Raw genomic sequence first — 27467 nt, 5'->3', positions numbered from 1 at the left:
CCTTAGGCTTAAAAAGGGGCGCTCTGGTGACGTCTGAGCGGCGCGATCACCAGCACGTTTAAAAACACACACGCACTTTCCTTTTTGTTTTCCTTTTCTTAAAGGAAAGGAACTATTTATCTACACACCATCCTGAAATCTCTTTTTTTTTAAGCCAGCTTTTTAAAAAACGGCGGCACAGCGGAAGAGAGTAAACTTCCCTTTGCCCAACCCCCCCTTTTAAAAGTTAGTGCGTTGGAGTTTTATATAATGCATGCCTTGACATTTACACAAACAGGGAGGATTCTGGCTATATTTGTTTGTTTTAAAAAACAGATTTAGCCAAGCGATTTTAACAGTTTATTTCAAGAGGGAAGCTAACATGCTGCTCAAAGGGCACCCAGAGCGGTCGCTTTTATTGGGATACTTACAATGCAACCCTACAAAGGTTTACTCGCAAATAAGCCCAGTTGAGTTCAGTGGGATTTACTCTCAGGCATGAGCGTGCATATAGGCGCAGCTATAACTACAAATCTGCTTTTCTGGGAGTAGGCCCCACTGACGCCAGTAGGACTTACTTCTGAGTTGACATGAGTGGGATCGCCCTGTTAAGCTGCAAGCCAACACGCACTTAGTCTGGAAGAAACTCAGTCCAGCTCTGCTGAGCCTGCATCTTTCTAAACCCACATGCCTACCAGGGACATTTAGGCAGCGTGCAAGGTCCCCATATTTTAAAGGACGGTCTGTAAGGTGCTGAGGTGTGTGACACTTGTAGTTAAAATACACTGCTCGTATTTTTTTAAAAACCAAAACACATAGGAAGAAGTTTTGTGGGTGGGTGTGTCTCATCATCGATATTTTAAAAGAAAATGTTCAACTTGGTTCCTCATACGTGGTGAAGGCCACCTAGAATTAGGAAGCTATTTGTTATTAAAATAATTAGAGGGAGAGGAAGAAAGTACTGTATCATTCCACCCCAAAACGTATGCCTGTTTGATTCTCAAATAAGTTACATATTTCATGCAAGTTTGGGACCAAAGACCGGAGTGAAAGAAGCATTCCGCCTTAGCTGTGTAACGCGAGGCACATTTATTTACGGGCAAATGCCGGAGATTTACGTCTTCTAAATAACTTACTCCAGAGTAAGTTCACGTAGTGTGGTTGGCTTCAGAAATCCAACTCATAAAACAAATGCCAGCTGGCCACCATTGACTTGGCCAGATTTCTCTCGGCCTCAGTTTCCCCGTCTGTAACATAGTGGTGGCCTTGCTCTCTCACACACAAGCTGCTTCAAGGGCAAAACGTGGCCAGGGAAAATTATCATCCTTGTGCATTTGTGTTGCTACTGTTAATATTATCATGTTAGATCTTGATTGAATTAATGATCAAGTTGGATGGGGACCCGGTTGCTTGGTTGGTTGGTTGGCAGGCACCCGTCTGTCTCTGGACACAATGGAAGACCGCGGCTTTGGAGGTGAAGTCAAACAGTTGGAGAGCTACAGCCAGGACATATATATTTTTTAAAAATGGGTAGGCCATGCTTGATTAAGTGTCTAGATTTCCACTCAGTGCCACCACTTGGAGGATCGACCCCCACCCCCACCCGGAATATTAGAAATCTAAGGTGAGTTCCCCAGTTGTACTTGGAGCGCTGCCAGTTTCTTTTAAGTTGATTTTTACTGTAGGCTCTGCAGAAATCAGTGGGTTTAAACTTTCCAAGTTTAAAGCGTAGTTTAATATCGGAGGCTGGCGCATCTCCCCCGCCCCAACGCGCACACACTCTTTTAAATTCCCGGGTAAACTTCTTCCTACGTCGTCTTCCCCTTCCTTCCTTCCTACTCCTCCTGTACTACAGGAGGTTCAACCTGGCCACATTGGTTCAAAAAGACTTCTCAAACAAGCGCTCTCCAAAGCGCGGGCGCTTTTGTTTACATCCAGTTTCCCCAACTCCTCCCCGCCGCCCCGAAGGTAACGCGGGTTCAGATGAGTTGTCTGAAGTTCAAAGCCGAGGGCGAGGAAGGAACACCGTTTCTACGCAGGCGCCTCTCCCCAGAACTTTTATGTATTAGTGACATTAATGTTTAAGGTGTTATTCTTTCGAATCCACCTCCGTCGGGAGTCTGTGACGTTCCCGAAGTAAAGGCAGAGATGTTGGCAAAGGCGCATTCGCCATTTATAGAGTATAGAGGGAGTTACAAAGTCCTGAAGGATAAAAAAAACACACGCCCCTAATTTCCGACTACTATGTTGGCAAATCGATCTGGTCGTCTTTTTTGTCTTTTTTTTTTTTTAAAGAACCGTTTTCAAAATACTTTCTCTTTCTGCTTCTAAATGGGTTTTTATTCCCACCTCCCAAGATCTCAATCTATTGCATAAAGTTGCAGGTCTTTAAACTCTTTTTGATTAGAACATGCCTTCTTAGGGGGGGGGGAGGCCTTTCAAAATGATAATTTACTTTTTTGAAATGTGATATATAGCAACATTAGCTCTGTACTTTTTGTTTTCCGGTACGCAAAGTTGTGCGGTCGAATTATCAAGTGAATGAGTGATCTGGTGCTGTGAATCTTGCTACTCAGGGAGTCCTATTGAACTCAAGGGGCCTTCCTTTTGAGCAAAGATGCTTAAAGATTACGCTCTGCAAATCATCAACTCAAAACACCCAGAAGGTCAGGTAAAAATAAATAAATCATCAGATTAAAGTGAGAGTATCTAAAGTGTGATAGGAAAAAAAATACTTTGAAAAATAAAACTTACACTGGATCTTTAAAAATAATTATTAGGGAGTGTGTGGTTTTGGCAAATCCATTACAAATTCTAGATAGCAGCTTTTTTTTTGTTAAGAATGTTCAACCTAGAAGGCTATAATACCCACTTATATGTGTATTAAAAAAATAATAATTCATTCCCGCCCTCCATTTTCTTTTCATTCAGAACCTTGCGCAAAAGATTCATGCTCCCTCCCCAAACCTTGGCGATTCCTCTCCTCCCCTAGAAATAACAGGAGTTGAAACGCATTCGCCATCACATAGGCCCCTGTGATTAGTTTGGGGGATACATACATAAGCTCAACACAAATTGGAGGGGACGCGCGTGCACGTACATATAAGAAAGGAGAGGTTGGCTGAAGCGCAACCCAACAACTGCACATAATGTTGATCTGGACCCAACCTGGCAGGTCTCCCCTCCCTCTTTTTCTACTGGTGGTGGTGAATTCATTCCTGTAGTTTCTCGCTTGGTCCTTCCTCTTCTCCCTCCACCCACCCGCACTCTGTGCCTGGCAAAACGCTGGCGAGGTGGCAAACACTTCCTTTGGTTTGCTCCCTCCCTCTCCATCCACCACCCCCTTTTTAACCTAGCTGGGGGTCTTTACTTTGCGGTGTGTGTGTGTGTGTGTGTGTGTGTGTGTGTGTGTGTGTGTGTGTTGCGGCGCGGTGGGGGGGGGGGAGTGGAGAGAGAAACTCTTGACTCACAGTAATCGCTCGAGGCTTGACGCTGCTGGAACGAGAAGTCTGGCGAAGTTTCGCTGCTGTTGCTTCATCAAAAGCATCCAAGAGGGATCAGCATCCTTGTTAAAAAGACGGGTGGGGGTGGGAAATCACCCTTCCTTTCCCAAATCCTTTGAAGAAGAAGAAAAACTCGAGCAAACATACAAAATCACCACCACCAAAGGATAATTTAAAAAGAGTCCGGTTCTGGTTCTATATCCTTAAAAAATGAATCTGCTTTTTAATTTTATTTTTCGGGGGGAAAAGAATACGCAGAGAGAGGGGATCCCAAATGGAGAGAGATGGTTCCTTCTAAGCTGGTCTATTCCCATAGATCTCGTTTTGTACCTTTAAGATCTCCTCTTAAAATGTTCCATTAAATAAAAGAGAGAGAGAGAGAGGGAGGGAGGGAGAGAGAGAGAGAGAAGAGGGAAGAGAGAGCGCCAGTTTGGAGTCTTGACTGCCCACCCTTCTTGCCGCCCCTCCCTCCCTCTCCTCTGCTGACGTTGCTGCTGTCAGTCTTCGGGAGTTCCAACTAGTTTCTTACTTAGGATCTTCCAAACAACCGGGGCCCCCTTCTCCTTCTATTCCCAATCGCCGCCACACTCTCCCTCAACCTGCAGTCCCCTTTCCCAAAACTGGCCCTGCCTCCTCACCCCCTTTCTCCCCCCTTTTTGCTCAGAGCACCATGGAGCCAAGCTGGGACAGCACCATCTCGTCCCTCCACCCTGAACTCCCTTCCCAATGTTTGGATGCTGCTTTCCGAAAGGGAGGGGGGGTCAGAGAGGCACATCATGGTTTAAATTATAGTACATCTGGAGAGCACAGTCAGGCAAATAACATGCTCGGGGCATCAGCTAATAATACTGGCTGAACGGCAAAAGAGATAGCAGGCCTTCGGCTTTTGAGCATAAAAGCCCACATCTATATCAAGGGCCAGATATCTGGGGGGGGGGGCAGGCAGTGTACACCCTGCCCCAAAAGAGGAGCCCCAAAGCACAAGCAAGGGAGAAGGGATGTAGCCCAGTAGAGGAGAATCTGCTTTGCATGCAGAAGGTCCCTGGTCCAACCCCAACATCTCCAGACAGGCCTGAAAAGGATTGCCTGCCTGAAACATTGGAGAGGTGCTGCCAGTCAGTGTAGACAACACTGGGGCCAATGATCTGACTCAGGATTATCTTTCTGTGTCCCCAGGGCTCTCCAGCGCTCCTGCTGCAACAGGCAAGGAGGTCTGTGCCCAGTGGCGTAGCGTGGGTTGTCAGCACCCGGGGCAAGGCAAGTAATTTGTGCCCCCTAACCCGTGGATTTGCACCCCCTAACCCTAACCCCCAGATGTTGCGCCCGGTGCGGCCGGCCCCCCCTGCACCCCCCACGCTACGCCACTGTCTGTGCCTTTAAAACAGCAGTACAGCAGACCAGCTATCCAACAGGTGCTGCTTCTCCTTCCTGCTGCAGGGTGTCTGTCTGTGGCATGCAGCATTGAAAGACGCTGAAACCACCAAGAACTGGCTGCACCACACTAAATGCCCATGTACAGTGTCCTGTTTTTCTAACAGCCGCCGGCCAGTTGTCTTTGGGAAGCTCACAAGTCAGGCGTGAAAACAGTGCCCCCCTCCAGCCCCAGAGATAGACTGCCTTTGAACCTGGAAGTTCAGTTCAGCTTTCACAATTCTCTACCTCCATTCACTAATCTGCCAAATCCAAAATTTGAAAACTGTCCCCTCGGTTTCTGGCCACCTCCGCAACTTGTGAGTGTGAATCCCATCCATTAATTATTATGAGTTGAGTGAACAAATACACCCCTGTTTGTCAATCCTGAACTGACTGCTAATTATTTCCACTGGGTGAGTCCTATGGGAGAGAGAGGGGATGAAAACAAGTTTGCCTGTCTGTCTTGCAAATTAAATTTTATACAATTCTACCCTGATCTCCTCCCAGTAGTTGTCTTGTCACCAAGAGCTTCTCATCTTCTGTCTTCAGAAAGATGCTCCAACCTGGGTCATGTCACTTTCCCCTTTTCTGTATGTTTCACAGGTCTGTGTTTTGTTGCATTGGTATACTGCCTTTCTGCCAACGCATCCAAAATGGTTTGCAATTTTAATAACAGAGATAAAATTTACTGTGACAGAGTCCTTTCTGGCTGGGCTGGAAGCTGATGGCACAAGCACACCCTGACCTGGGCTATCTCGCTTCTGCCTTCCCGTGAGCCACACAGATCTCTACGGCATCATACTCATAACCTGTTCCTGAATTTTTAAAAGTCGAACCTTTCCCCCCAGAGAGCCAATAAGCTGTCTGTCTGTTAATTAAGCACAATGATTTACCTGCTCTTCATCAAACAACCCTAAAACAGATTACAATATTACAAGAAGCCAGCAAAAGTGAGTGCATGTAAAATAGAATTAAAAATTCCAACATAAAAACTCTCCATCAGTTACAGCAACGCACTAGCATCCTGCAGCATCTGGGACAAAGAGACTGGTTTTAACAGGGCACTGGAATGTCAACAATGCTGGCACCCACTGTATTTCCAGAGGCGAGTGCATTCCACTCTCAGGGTGCCATGAAGATGAAACCCACATCCTATGTCACCACCCCACATATATCCCCTAGTGATGGGGCAATGAGAAAGACCTCTTCTCCAGATTTAAGGACCAGGACAAGCTGATACACAACATAAAAGAGCCCTGTTGTATCAGACCAGAACCTCTTCTAGGCCAGAAGTTGACAACCAAATGCTTCTGGGAAACCAGAAAGCAGAACAGCACACCTATGTATGCACAACCCTCAGAATCCAACATGTTTTGCACTGGGCGAGCAGCTGCCAGCCTCACCGCTTCCATCCATATAAAAGGGATAATCACAACCTGCATGGAAAGACTAAAAGGTATTATTACAACCTTTTACAAAGCTAGCCCCTTACAGCTCGTGTTAGGGGACAGATAACTGTTCATTCCCATTTTACAGGTTGGAGGACTGAGGTCTAGAGAGAGGGATTTGCCCTGGGCCCACACAATGGTGTCTGCAGCAGAGTGGGATTTGATTGACTTCCGCATGGCAGCATCTCCACTTTCCTTAGCCACACTGGACCAAATTGGGTAATGTGAAGATGAATATGCTATACAATGGTTTGGGAATGATTTGCACATTTACCGAGTACTGTTAGAAAATAATTAATATAATATAGATATTTGGGCGCATTGAAATATGAGAAATGACTCACCGTATCAGACCAAAGGTCTGTCTGGTTCTGTATTCTACCCCAAAGATGGCCATCCCTCCCTCAGCTGAAATTTAGAGGTATACTGCTTCCAGGGTTCAATTTAGATACCATAGCCTAATAGCTATGGATAGATCTCTCTGTGAAATGGCCTCACAACAGCAATTGTATACACATTCATCTGGGAGTAAGTCCCACTGAACTCCATGGGATTTATTTCTGCATAGGATGGCTCTGTAATCCTTATTATTCTATCTTTAAAAAGCCATTTGTGGCCTTCACAACATCATGCTGGTGGGTTCCATAATTAGGTGTTGGAAGAAACACAGAAAAAGACCAACTCTCTTCTGGTCCAAAACCCATCCATCACAATCACTCAACTCAGTGGGCAAACAAAACCACATAGAAAGCAAAACAAAAAACACAAAAAAACATTTTGAAGTGTCAGCAACCAAACAGCAAATGACCCTGAACTCAGTGAAGTAAGCACTGGATAGCCTGAATTAAATGCAATTATACTACAATCAGCCTGAGGGGGCTTAACTTCCTCAAGTTTAGAAGGCGATTCCCACATGCCAATTTCTAGCTGAAATTTTATTTGTATTCAGAAGGACACAGATTCTAGAAAGTTTGCAACCCAACAAAACAAAAAACCTAGTAAATTTTATAATTCACACACACACACACAAAGGTACATGAGAAATGTCCTCATTGCGAGTCAGCCCATTGGTCCATCTAGCTCAATACTGTTGACACCAACTGGCAGCAGCTCTCAAGGATTTCAGACAGGGAGTCTCTCTCTCTCCTTACCTGGATATGCTTGGGATTGAACCTAGGAGGTTCTGTGGTCTTTTGCCATACACTTGGGACTTGCAGCACCATCATATAATCTATATGCTATGGCACTGGAGGACTAAAGTCCACAATATAGACTCCCTACAACAGCCATCCGGTTATTTGACAGACCAAATCCATCCAGCTCCTAAGAGGTCCTCAGTCAAGAGTGGATTTCCGCTACCTTGCTTAGGAAACTCCTAAGAGTAACAATCTTTAAAAATTATGGCCACTTATGTTAAGAGTTTAGGGACAGGGGGCTGTCTTCATCATCAACATTACTGATGGTGATTTTTAAAAGTTTTTGTTACAACCCCTCTTTCTTACCTGCACCAAATCCATTCTCACAAAACCCACCTTTTCCACGAACCCTTTGGTACAGCCTTCTAATCCCCAATGCCCTCCTGTAATGGTGCCTGTTACCAGAACTAAGTATGTGCAACTGAAATAAATCATATGGGGTTCCCCCTGTTTATGCCCCCCAAGTCTTTCTTCTGTGGACAAATTTTAGGTTGTAAGCTCTTTGGGGAAAGGGACCTTTTATGCTCCTGTATTCTGCAAAGATTTACACCCTTACGGTATAAGAATCAACAACAGCAGTACTAACAACTGTCTGACTACCCACCACTTTCTAACTCCTGCCTTGTATCCAGTACTGGTGATACTCACGAGTAGACCCGTCGAAAATCAATGGATATGACAAACATAGGCTCATTCACTTCAATGAGTCTATTCCAAGTAGGTCTTGGCTATGACCCCCTGACTTCCAAACCAAGATTGTGCTGCCTGGAGATTGAGAGCGCCCCCCCCCCAAAAGCCTTTTGGCAGGGAGAAAGGTGTCCACATTTCCACCCTACCCCGTCGCGAAAATATCCAACAAACAATAGAATTCCTGAAGCAGAGCTCTGTGGGACTCAAAAAGCTTGCATCTCTCTAAGCGGACAGAAGTGGTTTAAGACGGACAGACGGACAGACAGACAGACGGACCATTTACCAGTTTTGCAGCTCGGAAAACAATCTTCTGCAGCTATCCTCTCTTCAGAGCAGAGGGGATAGGAGCTTCTACCAAGGCGTTTTCGGGCTGCAATCCAATTCACGCTTACCTGGGAGTAAGCCTCCCTAAACTCACTGGCGTTTATTTCCAAGTAGCCATGCATGGCACAGACCTGAGCTGTTAAAAACTCAAGTCCCAGACGAAGTTTCAGCGTGGCCCCTTCTGAGGCGAAGAGGAAGAAAGGAGAGGGGAAGCTTTTCGCTATTTTTTTCTGCCACCCCCCTTCCCGCTTTTTGGGACAATCTCTACATCTATCTTTTAGGTGGAGTTCAAAGCGACAGAGCACTTAAAGAGTCAAAGTCTTATTCCCCTCCCGGCCAAGATACAGGGCGGGGGGGGGGGGTAAGAACCTCATCTCACCTTCCTCAGAACTATATTTGGTATTTTAAAACACTTACCGGAGCGAGATTCATCTAGTCTCAAACTGATTTGATTAATTTGGGGAATCGATTAGGCTTGGGAGGAAGGAAAAAGGATATTCGGGGAACCAATTTAGCATTTGGAAAAGAGGGGGCATGAATAAGTCAAATGTTATTGGGCCCAGACTGTTTAAGCAGCGAAACAAAGCAGAAAGGGGACTTGAAGAAAATCGAAGTCCCTGTGGCATTTAAGATGCCTCAAAAACACACAAGCAAACACCATTTCATTTTAAGACAAATCGAACTTACATTTGATGGCATTTTACATTCCTGAGGGAGGAGAATTTTGTGGCGTTAAAGGCTGAAATATTAAAGATACGCGGGCAAACATATCCATTATATATATATATATATATATATATATATATATATATATATATATATATATCGTATACATACATACACACACACACCAGTTAGTCCGGTGGATTAAAAACAAATATACATCTATGCTATTAATATTCTCACCCTGTTCCAAAATAGCATGTTTACCTGGAAAATAAGCGCTACTTACTCATACGTGGGACTCACTTGGAAGTAAATAAGGGAGCCGGCTCGTTTTCTTAGCGCAAATGAAAACTGATCCATTAGCTGTTCTGAAAAATGTGCTATTTATGATATATATGGCGGCCAAAACTGTACAGTTACAAATATTATTGACTGGGCCTTTTGATTTGCTTCCTCCGAGGGAACTTGTAAATTCATTATTATTTTTTAGGTGGGGGAATCAGGGCCATCGTCACTCCCCCTAACTGTCCATGAACCCTATAGCAATGTAGTTTGGGGGGGTGTAGAAAATTGAAAGAGCCCCCCGATTGAATGAAGGAGGGGAGAAAAACACGTTTGCAAGAGAGGTTACGCCTCCCCCCCCCTATAGCGAGTGTGATTAGGGTGGGTCGGTCAGGAACCGATTCATTTTGGGGTTTGGGAAGGGTGGGTTTGTAGGGTGCGGGGCGGGAATTGCAGCGGTCTGAAGAAATGGCGATGTGGAGATTTGATGGCTCCGAGGGCAAAACTCTCTCTCTCTCTCTCTTTTTCTCCACTCCCCCGAAAAGAGGATGGTTATGATCCCAAACCCACTTACTCCGCAGCGATTCCTTTTCTTTCGAATGGGGATTGACACCAGATTAAATAAGCGGAGTAAATATATCACACGCATATTGTACATACATGCTACCTCCCTACCTGCAAAAAGCAAATGTCTAGAGCGGTGTCAGTTTTAATGGGATGTGGAAGAGGAAGGTGGTGGAGGGGTCTTACTTTTGAGTAAAGAGGCCGAGCCTTAATAAACACCCCCCAAATTACTGCGGGAAAGAGAAGGCTGCTTCGCTCGTCTCCACAACCTCAGTTCTGATAGGATGAAAAGAGTCAAAGAAATTGACGCCCAAGGAAAGAATTTTTTTAACATATACTATACAGTACGCACACATACATAAATATGAGAGAACACAAAATTAAGAGGATCCAGAAGTACGAAAACACAGCTGAAGGTGAACAATTGGCGCGGCTTCCTCGGTGCCGATATCAAAACACAATGGAGAGTATTCAGTCGGTGCCAAATGGTGCGTTTCCTCCACCCCCCCGCTCCGCTAAAAAATAAAGCCTCCAACATTTCAGCCTGTAATAAATAAACGATTTGGGAAAGCCTGCGAAATGTCACCAGGCGGTGGACCCTGCCAGCGCTTCGGACACAGGAGGCTGGAATCCTACCTACAACTTACCTGGGAGTAAGCCCCCGTTGAACACGGTGGGGCTTACTTCCAAGCAAACAGGGTTCACATGGCAGGGTTGTCGACCTTCTCTGGCCAAGCTTTGCTTCGAGTGAAACTGGCTCAGAGAATCGTGGGGTTACCTCGGGTTAGGGACAAATTCTTGTGTGAACTCCTTAACTCCTATATTCTTACAGAATCCGAGTTCTTTTTCAATGTGTCATTTAGTGCAAACCATAAGCGCGTTTATTCGGAAGTTAAAGATGCAGTCCTCGGTGTGCTTACTTTGGAGGCTGCTCCATTGAACACGGCGGCACAGGCTAGGGCTTTGAATGCCATTGGATTTAGCAGCTAAGTGTGCATAAGATTGCACATTTACTCCACACACATGCACACACACGCACGCACACAAATCTAAATATGTTTAAATTTTAAAAAATGAAAAAAATAGCATTTTGCTCTCTAAAAAGGGTTTTCTACATTTAACATGGATATTTGTTCAAAATGTCCTGGTGCTAAAATATCCTATCCAGATAAATAGACAAAAATCCACAATCTTGCAAATGTCCTTCTGAAAACCAACCATAATATCAGAAAAAATAACCAGCAAACTATTGGTTTTATTCAAAAATTAAGATCCTTCCTACGAAACTTTGTAGTAGTTTTCTACCTTCAACACCCTATTTTTAAAAACACATAATTAATTAAAATAGCAAAACGAGACGCATACAGATGCTCTCAAGCGACTTACTTTGGGGAACAAGTCACTTCGCTCTCCTAAAATGCGTACGTGGCATTAAACATGGAACCGGATTGACTCCGGAGTGAATTCAGCGGTTTCACGCACATTCAACCCGCTCCGAAGCATGTTTACTCAGAAGTAACCTCCACTGGTTTCAATGGGACTTCTTTCCCAGTAGAGAGAGATTAGAATCCCATCCTGATCCTTGGCATTTCTGGCCGACCTTAATGGCAGTTTTATATGCATACATATATACATATAAAAACAAGTCATGTTTTCCCCGAAGTAAACCCCTCAGAGTTCACTTCTATGGAAGTGTGAATAGAATGGCAGCCTGGAAATTATTTACTCGGAATAAAGCCCAACTCTGTTCTTGCGCCTTAAATCCAGGCGGCCCATTCACGCGGACTGCAAGGCCAATGGGTCTTAGGTGTCGGCCCGCGAACACAAACGGATCTCGTGCGTAAAAGCGCCCCAAAAAGCGAGGTCGGCCACCTGGAGAAATCAAGACCTTGTAGGCCCCAACTTTGTGACAGGGCCGGGGAATGTATCTAGTTTTACATATCCACGTTGAACGGTGAATTAAGTTACCATGAGCTCCAATAGGGCGCCCTCCTTTGTGAATTATGGCCCGCTTCCACTGCAACCCTAACAACACCCATTCTTTCCTCAAACTGCGCCCATCGAGTTCAATGCACCAAGGAGGAGTGTTTTAAGGTTGCAACTTAAAAGTGACTCTCCGTGGATATGAATCTCTGGGAAGAAAACCTGCGGAGTTGCACCCAACGTTTCAGTCCTGCTCAGAGAAAGAACCATTGCTATTCATGGACATGACTAATTGATTTCAGTAGATGGTCTCGGAGTACAATCTAGTTGGATACAAGCCATAGTTTTGATTATTATTATTTTTTTAAAAAAAACATGCTCGCACAGATTAGTCATTAATTCGGATTTATGTATTTAATTTCAAACCTTGCTTTAACTAAAAAAAAACACATTAATGTAGGGTGTGTTTTTTTCTTCCTTTCTAGGTCCTCTTTTCAGGCTTTCTTGCAGAAAATGGAGAGAAATTAGAACGAGAGAGATGGCTGGGAATCAACGAGCCAATCGCTTCTACTACCTGTTGCCTCCGCATCTAGAATGTAATATAGCCACAACTTCCGTAGGGATGGGTAGCGTTGGCTTCCGAAGGAGGCATTTAAGACTCTCTCGTCCTGCAATATCCCCGTCCATCCTATAATCTGCAGTCCGAGATTTTACTTGGAAGTAAACTCCTCCTAGCCAGTGAGCTTTTACTCTTCCAGACAAGCACCCATAGCTGGCAGCCTCGTGGTTGTAACCAGCTAAAATCTACTCGGAGTAGATCCACTGAACTGGAAGATTAGTCATACCCATTCATTTCAAAGGATCTTCTCTGAGCACGACTGACCTTAGATAGAACTTCCGTCCCCCCCCCCGCCCAAAAAACACCGGTGTGAAGGCAGCTAAATCAGGAGAGATCTATTAATTTTCTTTCCCTCCCTTCTGAATATATCAAAAATTTCGCGATTTTAGATTCTTGACTAGGATGAGACTTGGATTCTGGAAATTTACCATATTATAGAGATCGATCAACCCTTTTAACTTTGCTCGATTAAGGGCACCGACATCCTTCCAAAATGAAAAGGGGATTTTTATTTTTATTTTTGTCAAGGCGCAATTCTGAGCGCCCTGGTTAGGGCAATGAATCCTATGGAGTCCATTGGTATTTTACTTCTGAGCAGAGATGTATAGGATCGCTCTGCGGGTATAAATGTCAAGGGCAAGGATTAGTAGTGAAATCCCATGCATGTTTACTCAGAAGTCCTATTTAATTCAATGGGACTAGGGAATGTGTTGATTTAGGAACTAAACCCCATCGAACGCAATCTGAGTTTACCTCTGAGTAGACATTACAGTATGTTAAGCAGGTGCTCAAATTGTCTGCCATCGGGACACCAAGAGCGCTTACCTTGCGATTGTTTAAATGCGGCGTTTGTTAAGGGATGGAGGTCCGCAGCTAGTATTTATAAGCCAATAGAAAAATGCATATATATAAAATGGAGGAAAGCAAACACGCAAAGAAATGGGGAAAAGAGGATAGGGAAGTGAGGACAGAAAGAAAAATAGCAAAGAAAAAACTCCACAAAATAGGGGAAAGGAGGGGGGGAGAGTGAAGAAAATCTGATAATAAAAAGTAGAGTTTAAAACTGTAACAGCACCTGAGAGTGAACTATTGAAAGATACTTTAAAAAACTCTCCTCTTCAACCACTTCAGAAGAATAAAAAAAAATAATTCAAATGCAATGCATGGTCTCTGTAGCACAGAATAAGGTTTTTTTTAGAAGCGGGTGCTTTTTTTGGGGGGGGGGTAGAATTACTGTCTGCGATTTTAAATGCCTGACCTCTTCAGCTAAATCCACAATGATTAGTTTTCAAAGCTTAACCTCCGCCAACTTTGTATTGTATCCATATGGATAATGGGAACCCTCCAGAGAACATTTACACGCGTGCAAAGGCACGTGTGGATACTTGTCTAGTGAGGCGTGCAAAAGGAAGATGTCTGGATAAACGTCCGCAAGTACAATCCCATGCGCAAAACCTGAATTTTGCCACCGACGTTAATGGGTTGTTGTGTATTGCAGCCTATCCGTATGTACTAGTATACCAGTGAGACGTCATAGATATATAGATATATATAAAATATAACTGGATATATAAAGAGTTGCCAAAACAAATATATTTCAGCACGATCCTAACATTTTCGGGAAACCCCTGGGACTTAAAGTGTGCATAGGATTGCAGCATTATCTAGCACCCTCCAACAGGCAACATCTGGGCTATCCCATTTTAAATTATTCATACACAGGTCTACTCATGCGCCGCTGAGTTAAATGGGACTTCCTTCAAAGTAAATTGCATAGATAGAATTGCAAGCTAGAAATGACATTAAAAAGGTTTGTGGTGTCCAGATCTTAGAACCAATTGTATTCCGATTGCAATTAAAAAACAAAAACAAACCATAATTAAACACGCATTTATCTGCAATCTTAGAAACACACCCGGGCAATTCAGCGGGGCTTGCTTTTGAGTAGACCTATTCTGTTTATAATGCACTGTTTTTCACTTTCATTTGCAATATTATATATACACACACATTTACTGCATAACATAACAAGGGGAGATTTATCTTACCTCAGCTTGTTTTAACCCGACTCCAAAGATTGCCTTTCCTTCCCACCCCCCAAAAAATAAGTTTTGGGGGGAATTTTTTTTACAAGGACTCTTGTTTTCCGTGGACCTTCCACGAAAGACAGTGGCATTTAGGAAACAAACAACGCAAAACACTACTGGTTCTTTATGGGACAAGATTATCTCCCTCCTTAAAAAAATTAAAGACTTCTGTCCCCCCCTTTTTTCTATCCTTGAAAGTGAATTTAAACCCCCTAAACTCACTCCCACCGTCACGTGGTGCTGAAATTGGGAACAGAAGCAGATTTGGAAGGCGGGGGAGGGGGGGAAGTAAACTGGGGTCAGCCTTTTAATGAACCATTTTCCCCCAGACCTTAAATATATTTATGTATATAATCCGGGGCTGTCTAGAAGTTTGATACTGAAGGAGAAGGCGGGAGCAGGGAAGAGAAGGCTTTTGTGGCGGTGGTGGAAAAAAGCAACCCCAGAGCAAACCTCCTATTTTAAGAAGGTGGGTTGTTGTTACCTGTTGCTTATATCAGAGGAGCAGAAGGAAGACAAACAGGTGCTGCGTGCGATTATTTGGCTCTGAAATGTAACATTCTCTCCCCTTTCCTTCAACAGGGGCAACTTTTATCATGAGGGAAAAGCCAAAAGCGTGTTCTAAATGTAATAACCCTTTTGCTTGTGTTTTGTTTGTTTGTTTCTTTGTTTAGGGGCGACCTAAAGGGTGGAGAAGCTGCCCAAAGCCTGGCTTAGGAGAAAGCTCTCCTTAACTCAATGGGAGGCTTACTTCTGAGTAGACGTGCTTAGGATGGCGCAGTTACCCTGCCAACTTAAGCCCTCACTGGGCACGCCGTGGGGCTTCTTCCTCTTGAGTAACAGGTCCCTGCATAGGGAGTGAATGGCTAGGCTGGATTTCTGGAGAGCTGGTGGCGACCTTCCCCTTTTCTTTTTAAAGGAGTTTGGTCTCATGTCATCGAATGATGTCATTAAATATTTGGATGATCAGCCTGAAGTTTTCCAGGTTAGATTTTTAGATGCTTGTGCGTGGGGTTTTTGTTTTTTTAAAAATTAACCCTCCCTCACTACATTTTAAAAACTGAAGCCATATAATTAATTATCTATTTCTTGAGAACACCGTGTTGAAGTCAAGACAGGATCTAGGGAGGTAAGGTTTCCCCCCTCCCCGCAAAAAAAATCTCTGCCTGATTTTGTGAACGCAAAGATAACCCATTTCGTTTGTTTGTTTGTTTGTCTGTTTGCTCCCCCCACTTTGTCCAAATCGACTTCCAATTTTGCCTTGCGCTTTCTCTCTCCCGCCCCTTCCACCTCTGGCAAATGTTGCCCCCCTCCCCCAATTTAAATGATCTGGTGTTTTTCAACACGATCTTTTACACACTTAAAAAAGAAAGAAATTCAGTTCAAATTCGAAAGATCATTGATTTATGTAGCGCGACCAAAGCCCCGAGGCGCTTACAATGCAAACCATCGGGACGCATTAAATTGTAATACTGAGAGAGACTTGCGTGGGGGGGGGCGGTGCTGTTTTTAAACAATCCTGGTGTTCCTTAGTGAGTCTTCTCTCAGCCGATTTGCGTTCAAGGAAGCGCTCGGGGAACGTTTATTATTAGACAGTCAAGCTATAAACACCATCCCAATTTTTAAAAAAATTGCTGCTAAAGGGTTTCTTGCTTCGTTTCAGCGTTCACTTTTTTTTAGCATAACCTGAGAACGACAAGTGAATAAAAGGCGAACGATTGGCACAAAATAGCTAGTGGAGTTGTCAAAAGTTGCAGGAGTGAAGCCGAACAGCCATCACACCCTGGGGGCTATTTCAGTCCCCGACGCGCGTGTCTCGTTGTGATTGGCCCGTGGCGACGCACAGATACTCTGCACACGCTCTAGGCACTCTTGTTATTGCCTGGCATATATGCCCCGCATCAAATTAAACTCTGGCAACTAGTCCACTTCACATACAACACCCCAACGAGCGGCGGCGGAACTAGGGAGGGGTCGCATATTTTTTAAAAAATGCTTCCAACCCAGTAACCCCAAACCCAGTGACCTTCTCTTCGTACTTACTTCCAAGGAAGAGGTTCCCATCCTGCTGCTGGAATGTTGCATGTTGTTGTTTTTAACTGCCTAAATCCATGCCTACTTACAAAGCAATATAATGCATGCTCTGAGTAATCTTATGAGTGGACTCCATCATTCAGGAGTAGCATTTACTTCCATGCGAAGTAACCTGGGGGCAAGTCCCATGGCACGTACTTCTGTGTAGACATGCACAGCCTTGCTCACTTGTCCCATGGACTCTTGAGAGAGTCCTGCTGAAGAGTGAGTGAGTAAAATAGGGGTAGAATTCTTGGAAAGAGCATGAAATGCACTCACTGCAGAAAGCTGGTTGTGAAGCTAAAAAAAATGGGAGGTGACCTATGCAGAATAAGAGGCCCATATTACACAATTACACTGGAGGAAGGCCCCACTGGGGCCCTACTGGTCTTGCTCCCAGTAAGCAGAGTTAAAAGTGCACAGGTTTGCTTCAATTCAACCCACTGCAAATTTCATTTTAATTTAAAGTCAGTCTGCCTAAGGCTACTTCAAGCTGCAATGGGGGAAAAAACTGTGCTTATAAGGGGAAATATAGCCAGTTTCCTAGAGGCAGAGAATTCTTCTTCAAAATATGACCTTTTTAAAAAACCATATTCTCCTTCCATAAATGGTCAAAATTTAGGAAAGAGGTACTTAGTCTACATATCCCCGAAGATCTGGAAATGCCCTCCTTGTCCTCTTCTCCCCTCCCCTAGGTACCCTACACACTCTTTCTGAGGTGTGTGGATGTGTGTAACTTTTCCAGATCTCACACCTTTAGGAGCCAAGTAAACCAGCTTTTTCCTGCAGACCCAAAATCTTAGTAATGGGAGCAGTCCAGTCCGGAAACAAGGAATGACCGGACAAAGTTAAGGTGAAACAATTAATTAAATTTCTAGTGATTTATTTCCACAAACATCTGAAAAGGATTTATCACTATTATTTGTTTTGAGTGGCCAACAGGAGAGAAAGAGGAGCTTTCAGCTAAGAGCTGGGTAGCTGTTTCCCAAAATGGTTGGGGGGGGGTGTTTTAAGAAAGAAATAGCAAGCAACCAAAATGAGTCCTCCTCTCTCTTCCTTCTGTCTTGGACAGAATAGGGGAACAAAATTGTTTATGGGAAGTGGGGGACACCAATGTAAAAATGTCTGTTCTTGCCTTTCCCATTCATAAGTTGCAAAACTTTGCCATCCATATAAATGGCCTTTTCAAACATTCCTTTTTGGGATGGGGATTTGCATGAACTAGTCAAAGTACATTTAAATCTCAGAAATTTCCCATTGAAATGCAACATTAAAATGTGGCCAGTTTTGGTTGAGTTGCACACTTAAACATTCTACCCCACTCTCACTTTTCTCCCTCAATAGCTGAACAGTTTGTATTTCTAGGGAGAGGTATTATTCATTAGGTCATTATTTTCTTTTGCCATTTCTTTAAATGGAAATTTTTACTGGGCAAACATCTTACAGAGGCCAAGGAATGGGAGATCATTTTGATGCAATCCAAAAAGACTGTTCTTGCCAGTAATCTCTGCGTGTTTAGTCAAAAGCAAGCCCTACTAAGTTTAATGAAGCTTTGTAAAGTGTGTTTAAGATTGCAATCCAATCCAATGCATATTTGATGGGGAGTAAACCCTTGCTTTGCTCAGTGGAACTTATGGCCAAGTAACTTACAGGCTGACCCTATGTTTACTCAGAAGTAAATTTTAGCAGATTCAATATTGATTTACTATCAAGTAAGTTTGCATAGACAGGACTGTAGATATGCAATCTGATCTTCCTGGATGTTTACTCTGAATTAAGCCGCACTGTATTCAGTAGGGCTTAAGGTAAAGGTAAAGGTACCCCTGCCCGTACGGGCCAGTCTTGACAGACTCTGGGGTTGTGCGCCCATCTCACTTAAGAGGCCAGGGGCCAGCGCTGTCCGGAGACACTTCCGGGTCACGTGGCCAGCGTGACAAAGCTGCATCTGGTGAGCCAGCGCAGCACATGGAAACGCCGTTTACCTTCCCGCCAGTAAGCGGTCCCTATTTATCTAATTGCACCTGGGGGTGCTTTCGAACTGCTAGGTTGGCAGGCGCTGGGACCGAGCAATGGGAGCGCACCCCGCCACGGGGATTCGAACCACCGACCTTTCGATCGGCAAGCCCTAGGCGTTGAGGCTTTAACGCACAGCGCCACCCGCGTCCCTTCAGTAGGGCTTACTTCCAAGTAAATGTGCAGCCTTACAGCAAGATCCTAATCTTTACTCAGAAGCATCATTGGCTAAATTCTACTCAGAGTAGACCCACTGAAAGTAATGAACTCAAGTCAGTCACGCCTACTCACTTCTGTGGGTTTGCTCAGAACAGAGCTAACATTGGATACAACCCATTCTCTCCCCCTCCCTAATAATTGTGTTTAGAATTGCTGTCTCAGACATCCCACTCCTTTACTTTTTTGTAAAGTTAACCAAAACTTAACTCCTGAAACATAACATTCAATGTACAAAATGAAGCATCCAGCCATGTTCATCTGCTCAGACAAGACCTTCAATCCTGGAACTCTACTAATAAAGTTTAACAATTTTAGTGTTGAATTAATAGCTTGGCTTAGATTTCTTTAAGCCAAATATAGGAAGGATAGGGTTTTTCCATCCATCTTGGGGTTTGTTTGTTTGTTTGTTTGTTTGTTTGTTTAGCACAAAGCAAAACAATAAGGAACCCATTTTGTCATTATTTTAAAGATCAAATTAAGGCGTTTCAAAAAACAAACAAAACAGTTTTTAAAATTCTGAATCTCCCCATCCCCCTTGCCATTGACAATCACAAAAGATATACAATCATATTGGAGCAATTAACATCGCTTAGCCTTCGGAGAGCATTACCAGTCCTTTGAACGTGGCCTGCTGTACACCGGTTTTTGTAAGGTATACATTTGAGCTTTATATAATAAAGCTCCAAGAGAGGGGGGCTGGCATGCGTGTGCATTTCCTCCTCGAAAGAGGAACTGGCTCAGTTCCCCACACTTCCAGCCACCGACTACGAATTCAGGTGTACTTATTCAATCAAAGTGCCCTGCAACACTTTCTGACTGCGTTTTAAGACCCAGTTTTTGCGAGAGTTCAGTAAAACAGAAGAAGAGTAATGGGAACAATGGTAAACAACCTGTAGCCCTTCCAGATGTTGCCAGACTACATCTCCCATCATCCATGGCCATTGGCCACAGGAGCTGGGGCTGATGGGAGCTGGAGTCTAATAACGACAGGAGGGCCACAGGTTTCCCTAGCCAGGCTGCCCGACCAGAGACCATGCACAGGACTCAAGATTTGCATGATTCACAGTGCCATCGCCAGAAGAAAATTATTATTCATTGGACAGGCAGCAAAACATCTTTACCGTAAAGTAAAACCGACTTTGTTCAATAGGCTTTTCTCAAGTAAGAATTCAGAGGATTGGAGCCTTAAATGGGGTTTGGATTCTGCCCTTACCCTTTTGTAACAACACAATAAGGGGCTTGAAGGATCCGACCAAAGGTCAGCTAGAGAAGCTGACAAGAAAGGCATCTAGGCTCTCTCTCATTTGTCCTCTGTGTCTATTCCTCAGGGGTGTACTGGCTTGGACTATGTAGGTTCCCTTAAGCTACTAGTAGACCCCTGTTTTCCTCCATTAAATTTGTTCAATCCATTTATCCAAGACAGTGGCCACAGCCATGTCTTGTGGCTATGAGTTCCACAAAACTGAACGAAGCACTTCTCTTTGTCACTCCAAAGGACATCAAAAGAGCCCTGCTGGATCAATCAAAGGCCCATCTGGTCTGCTTAATTGGATGTCCCTGAGTTCTAGTATCATGAGAGAGGAAGACAAAAATTATCTCTACTGTATCCACTTTCTCTACACCATGGAGACTCTTCAAGCTATGGCCAATCAGCTTGGGTGACTCACTAGTTCAGGCATAGGCAAACCTGGCCCTCCAGATGTTTTGGGACTACAATTCCCATCATCCCTAACCACTGGTCCTGTTAGCTAGGGATGATGGGAGTTGTAGTCCCAAAACATCTGGAGGGCCAAGTTTGCCTATGTTTGCACTAGTTCTTCTTAGACTCCCCCCAAATTGATATATCTTCCTCTCTCTCCATCCCAACTATATACTTTTATAAACAATTATCTTAGTTGTATTCAAGCCCCCCAAAACCTCAGCTATGATTTTTGTACAGTCAACTTTCCCCTGTTTGAGCAGGAGCACTTTTAGTATTTTACTTGAAAATAAAATAAAGCAGTCTTAAAAGGTTTTCTCTGCCTTAATGTATTTTTTAAAAAAGAAACAATGTCTATAATGTAAACAGAGAAAGTGAGTGTTTGTACCAAAAACTGTCAGAACACACTGCTTTGAACTTCTCTTCAGATTCCTTGGGAAGGATGGAAGAGCCAGTGGGAAAATTAAATAATGAATTACACATACTGGGCTCTAATGACACATTTTTTAAAAAGCCAACAATGGTCAGCATGGGAAACTTGGACGAAGTTGAAGTTCTTATCTCCTATCCTCTTTTCCTTTAATAGCCAGAGTTGCAGGAAGTGAGCATCAAAGCTGCTTCAAATTACGAAGAATTGGTACACAAGAACACAAGAAGCTGCCTGGTACTGAGTCAATACCATTGGTCCATTTAGCTCAGTAATTAAGGATGGGGGAGAAATTCAATTTGGTTCTAATTTAAAAGCGAACTTAGCTAGTTCATACTTTTCCAGAACAATATGCAAACCGAAACACAGCCATCCATGAACATTTGCAGTTCTCCAAATTTTGCAATGCAGTCCTCCGGCCAACTAATGCATACCCCCAAAATGCATATATTGAGGTGCCTTGAAATGCATAGATTCGTGAAAATAGCATTTAAAAATGCATTACATTAGGGGAAAGAGCATTGCAAAAAATTGTCTATGCAAAGGAAAATGCTGGTGAATTTTCATACATGCTTTTATGTTAAAAAAAATGCAAACTGGTATGGAAATGCAGAGAACTAAATTTAAGATTGGCAAAACAAAACACCGAAATTGACAGATTCATCCTTCCCTACTTAGTATTGTCTATGCTGACCAGCAAGTATTGACCCTGGGATCTTCTGCATGCAAAATAGCTGCACCATCACTGATAAGAAATCAGAAAGCTGCACTTCTCCTTGGTATGAAATGCGACCAAAGATGAAAAAGCAGAAAACTGAGATTAGCAAATCATGCCTCATTCCTGATCAGGATCCTACTGGCAATCTGATTTGTATTTACTTCAGAATCAAATACTGTAAATTAAAACATTTCTCCTAAAAGCCTCTACCACTGTTTCCCCACCCTGCCAGGACCCTCAAAAATTGCCTCTGCATCTAATTTAGGTGGAATTTCATCATAGCTCAATGGTTCTAATTAGGTGGAATTTCATTATAGTTCAATGGGAAAGGAAGGAGTCACCAAGTGGAATCACCAATAGCCTAACCATCCTTATTTTATTTTATTATACCAATACAGTATTTATTGACTTGCCCCTTCTGAGCTGGACAGATTTGGTAAGAGATGGGTTTCCCCTATCTACCACAGAACAATCAGGTTGTCATACACACTGGACTAAACACAGGGGGCGGGGAGAGGAGAGCACATGACAGGCAGCACACCCGGCTCCTTCACATTGCAAAGAGAATGCGGAATGCCACCATCAAGCAGAACAGCCCCATGGCCTCAGAGAGTGCAAAACCCACGATGGCATAGGAGAAGAGCTGATGCTTCAGGGAAGGGTTTCTGGCATAGCCAATGAGAAGACTGCCAAATATGATCCCGATGCCAGCACCAGAGCCAGCCACACCTACGGTGGCAGTGCCAGCACCAATAAATTGGGCGGCAGTATCAATGCCCTTGGAAACAGTGCTGGTTTGGAACTCCCGGCGCAACACTGGCAAGAGCTCATTGTGAGCACCTGAGAGACAAGGCTCCTTCATCCTGACCTCAGGCCTGTTCAGCACAGAGGCAGAGATGGGCCTACAGGGCAGCTGGGAACTGTTCTTTATAAGGCGGGAGCAGAGACGAACTTTGCACAGGTATACATATTCAGGGAGGTTGGGGTGGCCACACTCAACAGCTGGTGCTCAGGGGAAGACCACGAGAGAAGGGCCTAAATGGATACCTGCCAGTGTAAAAAGTTTGTACAAGCTTTGGAGTTATACAGTGTTCCTCCACCAGGCAAAAAGAGAAGCTAGACAGAGCACTTTGGTTATGTGAGCGACTAACAACCACCTGGAATTTCAGACAGTGGCTTATTCAGAAAGCATCCATTTAGCATTCAAACAGAAAACATATTCATCTGCAGGTCTGCTCTAAAAAATAAAAAAAGCATTGGAAACAGTGTTGCTTTGCTGGGGCAGGGGTGGGGAAGTCAAAATCTGCAACTGGGAAATACTTTTTATTAAGGTCAAGCAAAATGTTGCAAAGTCACGAGTGACCTTTAGAGTTCTCCAAAACTCACCAATCCAGACTACACGTTAAGAAAATCCCAAGGTGAGAGAAAAAGTTGCCATGATTGGATCCACAAAGCCTGCATAGTCACAGTCTTTGGAAGGGAGTAGGAGAGGAGAGTGCCAACTCGCAGAGTGCTCCTGCTCCAAAAGTAAGTCTCACTGAGTTCAGTGAGACATTCTGCCAGCCACTAGAGGCTGCCAGCTGTTAGGGCAGATGGGGCACTGCCATACCAACCTCACACTGCTCTCAGACATACCCCACCTGCTTGCCTTCTTCCTTACAATAATACGATATGATAATCTTTATTGTCATTGTCCCATACAGAACAACGAAATTGAAAAAATCTACAGCAGACATTCAAAAACCAACAAGCCTGCTATCCCAGCTATCCCAGCCTGGTTAGCCCCCTAAAAACTCTCATACCCCATAATTAAATACAATATACTCCCATAGAGACTACCTTACACTGCGTTTAAAGCCAAAATTGCATTTGAATAGAAACTGTTTCTCAGGCGGCTAGTCCCTGTACCTTCTTCCAGAAGGCAGAAGCTGAAAGAGATCATTTCCGGGGTGCACCCTATCCTGCGCTATCTCTGCAGTTTTCTTATGGCACCTGGAAGCATAGATTTGATCCAAGGTGGGAAGAGTGCACCCAATTATTCTCTCCGCAGTCTTTACAACCCTGGACAGCATTGTTTTTCCCCTGACCGTCCTGCTCCCAAACCACACACACAGACCATACTCACTAGCTCATCCTCCCTAGTCTCAGTGTTGCCCTGATAGTGCTCAGCAGAGAGGAGGATGGGGACAAAACTAGCTTAGCTGGCTCTGCCTTTCATTGGTTCTGGTTCCACCTATTGTTGGTCTCCCTGCCTTCCATCAATGAACACCAACCACCACTACTGCCTGGTGTGTAGGATCACAGCCTCAATTGGGATGCAGGTCAACTGCAGGGATGGGGAACCTGTGGCCCTTCAGATGTTCTTAGACTCCCATCAACCTCAGCCAGAGTGGCCAGTGACAAGGCATGGTGGGAGCTGGAGTGCAACAACACTTGGTGAGCCACAAGTTCCCTACCGCTGCACTACTAGATAGTATGAAGGGCTCAGGCTGCAGTGCTGGAACAAACAAGTTAAAAAATGGCAGGATTCACTAGCTTTGAAATGATACAATCCAGCAGTTACTTGGATCCCTCTCGAGTCGTAAGTGAGAGGAGCATGTTCTTTATCAGACAGAGAATAGGAAGGGAGAGAAACACAGTAGTTTTTAAATGAGCAAAGCTGGAGATTCAAGCTTAGGTGGCGTACTAGAAAAAAAAATCAATAGGAGCCAATTTGGATAGCATTAGCTGGGTTGGGGACCCTGTGCTCCTCTTGGTGTTACTGAACTGCAACTCCTGTCATTCCTGACCACTAGCCATCCTGGTTGGGCTAATGGGCATTGGAATCTAATAATATCTTCATGGTCACAGGTTCTCCACCCTCAACCTTGTTGCTGAAAAACACTTCTTTCCACCCAAAACATACAAAATCCCATCTTCAGGTAATAGTAAGTTATCTTCCTCCAGTTCTAGGATTCAGTCGCCTGCGGCAACTCAGAGTTTAATTCAGGGCAATCTGCTTTCTGTGGGGGTTGGAGAATGGGGCTTCTTTCCTTTCTGGCTGTTGATGAATCCTCAGTGACACCAGGATATCTAAGCAGATAATGGCTTACAAAATGTTATGGAAGCGTAACAGCTGTGCTGCATTTCCACATCTGCCCTACAGAGGTAGCTGCTAAAGATACCTACTTAGTCAATTGCATCATTAAGTAAATCTGGGGATATCTCTTTTCTGTAGATTCCAGTCTCAGTCCTTCCAGTAGGAGTATGGGAATAAGCAAGCCTAGCCAGGAAACCCAGCCAGATGGGCGGGGTATCAATATCATCATCATCATCATCATCCTACATTGCGGAGCTCTTGTAAGAACTGATGAGAAACACAAATTGCTTTTAAGATTTGGATGCAAGAGTGGTATTATTGAACACACTATCAACTCTCTCTCCTCTCCAGAAAAATGGATTGTGGCTATTTTGTTTTGGACAAATTTTAAGAAACAAAAACTTGAATGCCCCAGATGTCATTCCATAATACTTTGCTAAGTGGAAACACAGATTTTAGGTACATATTTAATAGCCAGTGTTTTGCTTTGATTGAGATCCAGAAGCTGTACAGAAGGTATGACTCCAGTTGTCAAAATATTGCTTTGCCCAATAATGATTGTTCTGTATATGTATAATGTATGTATGTAATGATTTATACAGTATAAGTAATTTAATTTCTGGAATTTCACTGCCCTTGGAAGTGGAGAGATCAACTAGCTTAGATGGCCTTCTTTTCAAAACTCATCACCTCTGCTTCTAATAACAAATTCAGATGTTGAGTGCCAGCAACTAGAGAGATATCAGCATGCTCATGGAAATCCCATGATTTGCAGAAGTGCAAAAGCAAAAATAAAATGAATGGGGTGGAAGACTGATCACACTCAATAGCAATGGAATGTTGAGTGTCAGTTGGGGGAGGGGAGGGAAAGGGTGGAATGGAATGGAGAATCCTGGAGAAGGGCAAGAATAGGATTGTGATATAGTCACTTGTAAACTGCATTTTCTCATCCATCCATCATTATTTTTGTCTCTTTCTCTAAGGGGCTTCAAACTGTCTTTCCCCCATCTTGAACCTTTAGGTTATATGCTCACAGGTAGCACAGACCTCCTTCTTGTGTTACCCCATAAAACTATCCAAATAAAAGCAATATGAAAGTGATTTGTTATCTTCCGATTTGTATAGTTTGCTTTTAAATATGAATTTACCCAATCTGCACTTTCTGAAACAACACATGAACCAAAGCACAGCAATCCTTCAAAACTCACACTTCTCTGAATTTCGCAATGCAGCTCTCCAATCGAGCAATGTGTACAAAAATGCATTTACTAGGATAAAGTGTGCATTAAAATGCATTAAATTAAGTAAATCATAGAAAAATGCATTCTATTACAGAAATTTTATTTGAAAATGTGTTTGTATCAGACAAAACGACGTGCAAAAATGTACACATTGAATATATTTTCATGAGGAATTTCTTCTTTTAAAAAACTGCAAACTTTAGTTTATTCTTTGCAGAGCTCTAATTCCTAGCACTCTTAACAAACTACAGTTCCCATGATTCTTTGGTTGTATGGAATGTGTTTTAAATGTATGGTGTGTGCACAGCCTTAGGTTTTTAGCCACTCTGCTGCACAAGCCTTCTCGTTGCTGAGCAGGGGCTGACATAACAACCGGCCTTCTAATTCTGAGCCTAATCAAGAGCATTTCATTTGGGCGTTGCAGAATTCCCAGTTGGCTCTGCAAGCACTAGCAAAAAGACACCTGCTACTATGATGGGTGGAAGACTGGAAGACTTGTGCATTGCCAGGACTGTTTTGTATATGCGTTGTGTGCATATACCGGTATTTTTATTTAAAAAATAATGTATCATTGTTCATAATAAGAGAGTGATTTACAACAATTACACATATAACCATACAATAAAAATCACATAAAAATGTTTAAATCAGAAATCACGCAAAGATGTATTCTTAACTGGCTACATAAGCCTGAAAGACTAAAAAAAAGTTTTCTGTGGGCATGTAAAAGTTGAAATAGAAGGCACCTGCTGAATCTCTATTGGCAAAGTATTCCATATTACTCAGCTCATGACACTATAAAAGTTCAGTTTATTTTTGTTGTCAGATGAGCCCCACCAACGTGGGGAATGACTAAGGACGCTGCTGTAGATCATCTCAGTAATTCATCTGGATATAAGAGTTCAGGTGGCCCCTGACGTACCCTGGACACAAGTTGTTCAGGGCTTTGTAATGCAGCTTCTGATTGGGATGTGTGCATCAGCTCAACCTGTCTCAACCTTGGGTCCCCATAAATCATTGGACTACAACTCCCATTACCCCTAGCTAGCAGGACCAGTAGTCGGGGATCCCAATCAGGTGGGAGTGGGGCTTGTACTGCAGGGGGAGAATGGGTATTCATTCATTTTAAAGAGGGGAAATAGAAGGGGCACACCCTTAGAGCCCAAATCTGTTTCCTGTGCTCTCTACTGGGGACATCAAGCATGATGAAGAAGTTGTGGCTAATCCTATTTGCATAGCCCCACCCCTTCACCCCGAGTTCCGCTTGTTGCTCACACCGGCCTGTGACTGAATGTTCATCAACT

The 27467-nt window shown here is 43.6% G+C and overlaps 1 protein-coding gene across 5 annotated transcripts in view; it reads right to left on the bottom strand.

Moving 5' to 3' along the window:
* The window catches only part of TBX4 (T-box transcription factor 4), a 103568-nt gene that overhangs the window by 61926 nt on the left and 14175 nt on the right, over positions 1 to 27467 (bottom strand). The window contains exons 1-2 of one of the 5 annotated variants that reach the window (XM_081890424.1): positions 8513 to 8532; positions 3450 to 3595 (exon numbers count right to left, since the gene is read on the bottom strand). The exons of 2 other annotated variants lie outside the window; for them this stretch is intronic. The gene's annotated coding sequence lies outside the window, so the exon portion shown is untranslated. Of the gene's footprint in view, positions 1 to 3449; positions 3596 to 8512; positions 8533 to 14655; positions 14818 to 27467 lie in introns of those variants that run through there. 2 more of the 5 variants (XM_081890423.1, XM_081890426.1) reach the window with 2 other exon arrangements.

This window comes from Podarcis melisellensis, assembly GCF_964234715.1.
Source record: "Podarcis melisellensis genome assembly, chromosome: 15".
NCBI classification, from domain to species: Eukaryota; Metazoa; Chordata; class Lepidosauria; order Squamata; family Lacertidae; genus Podarcis; species Podarcis melisellensis.
This window is presented reverse-complemented; position numbering and strand designations above follow the sequence as displayed.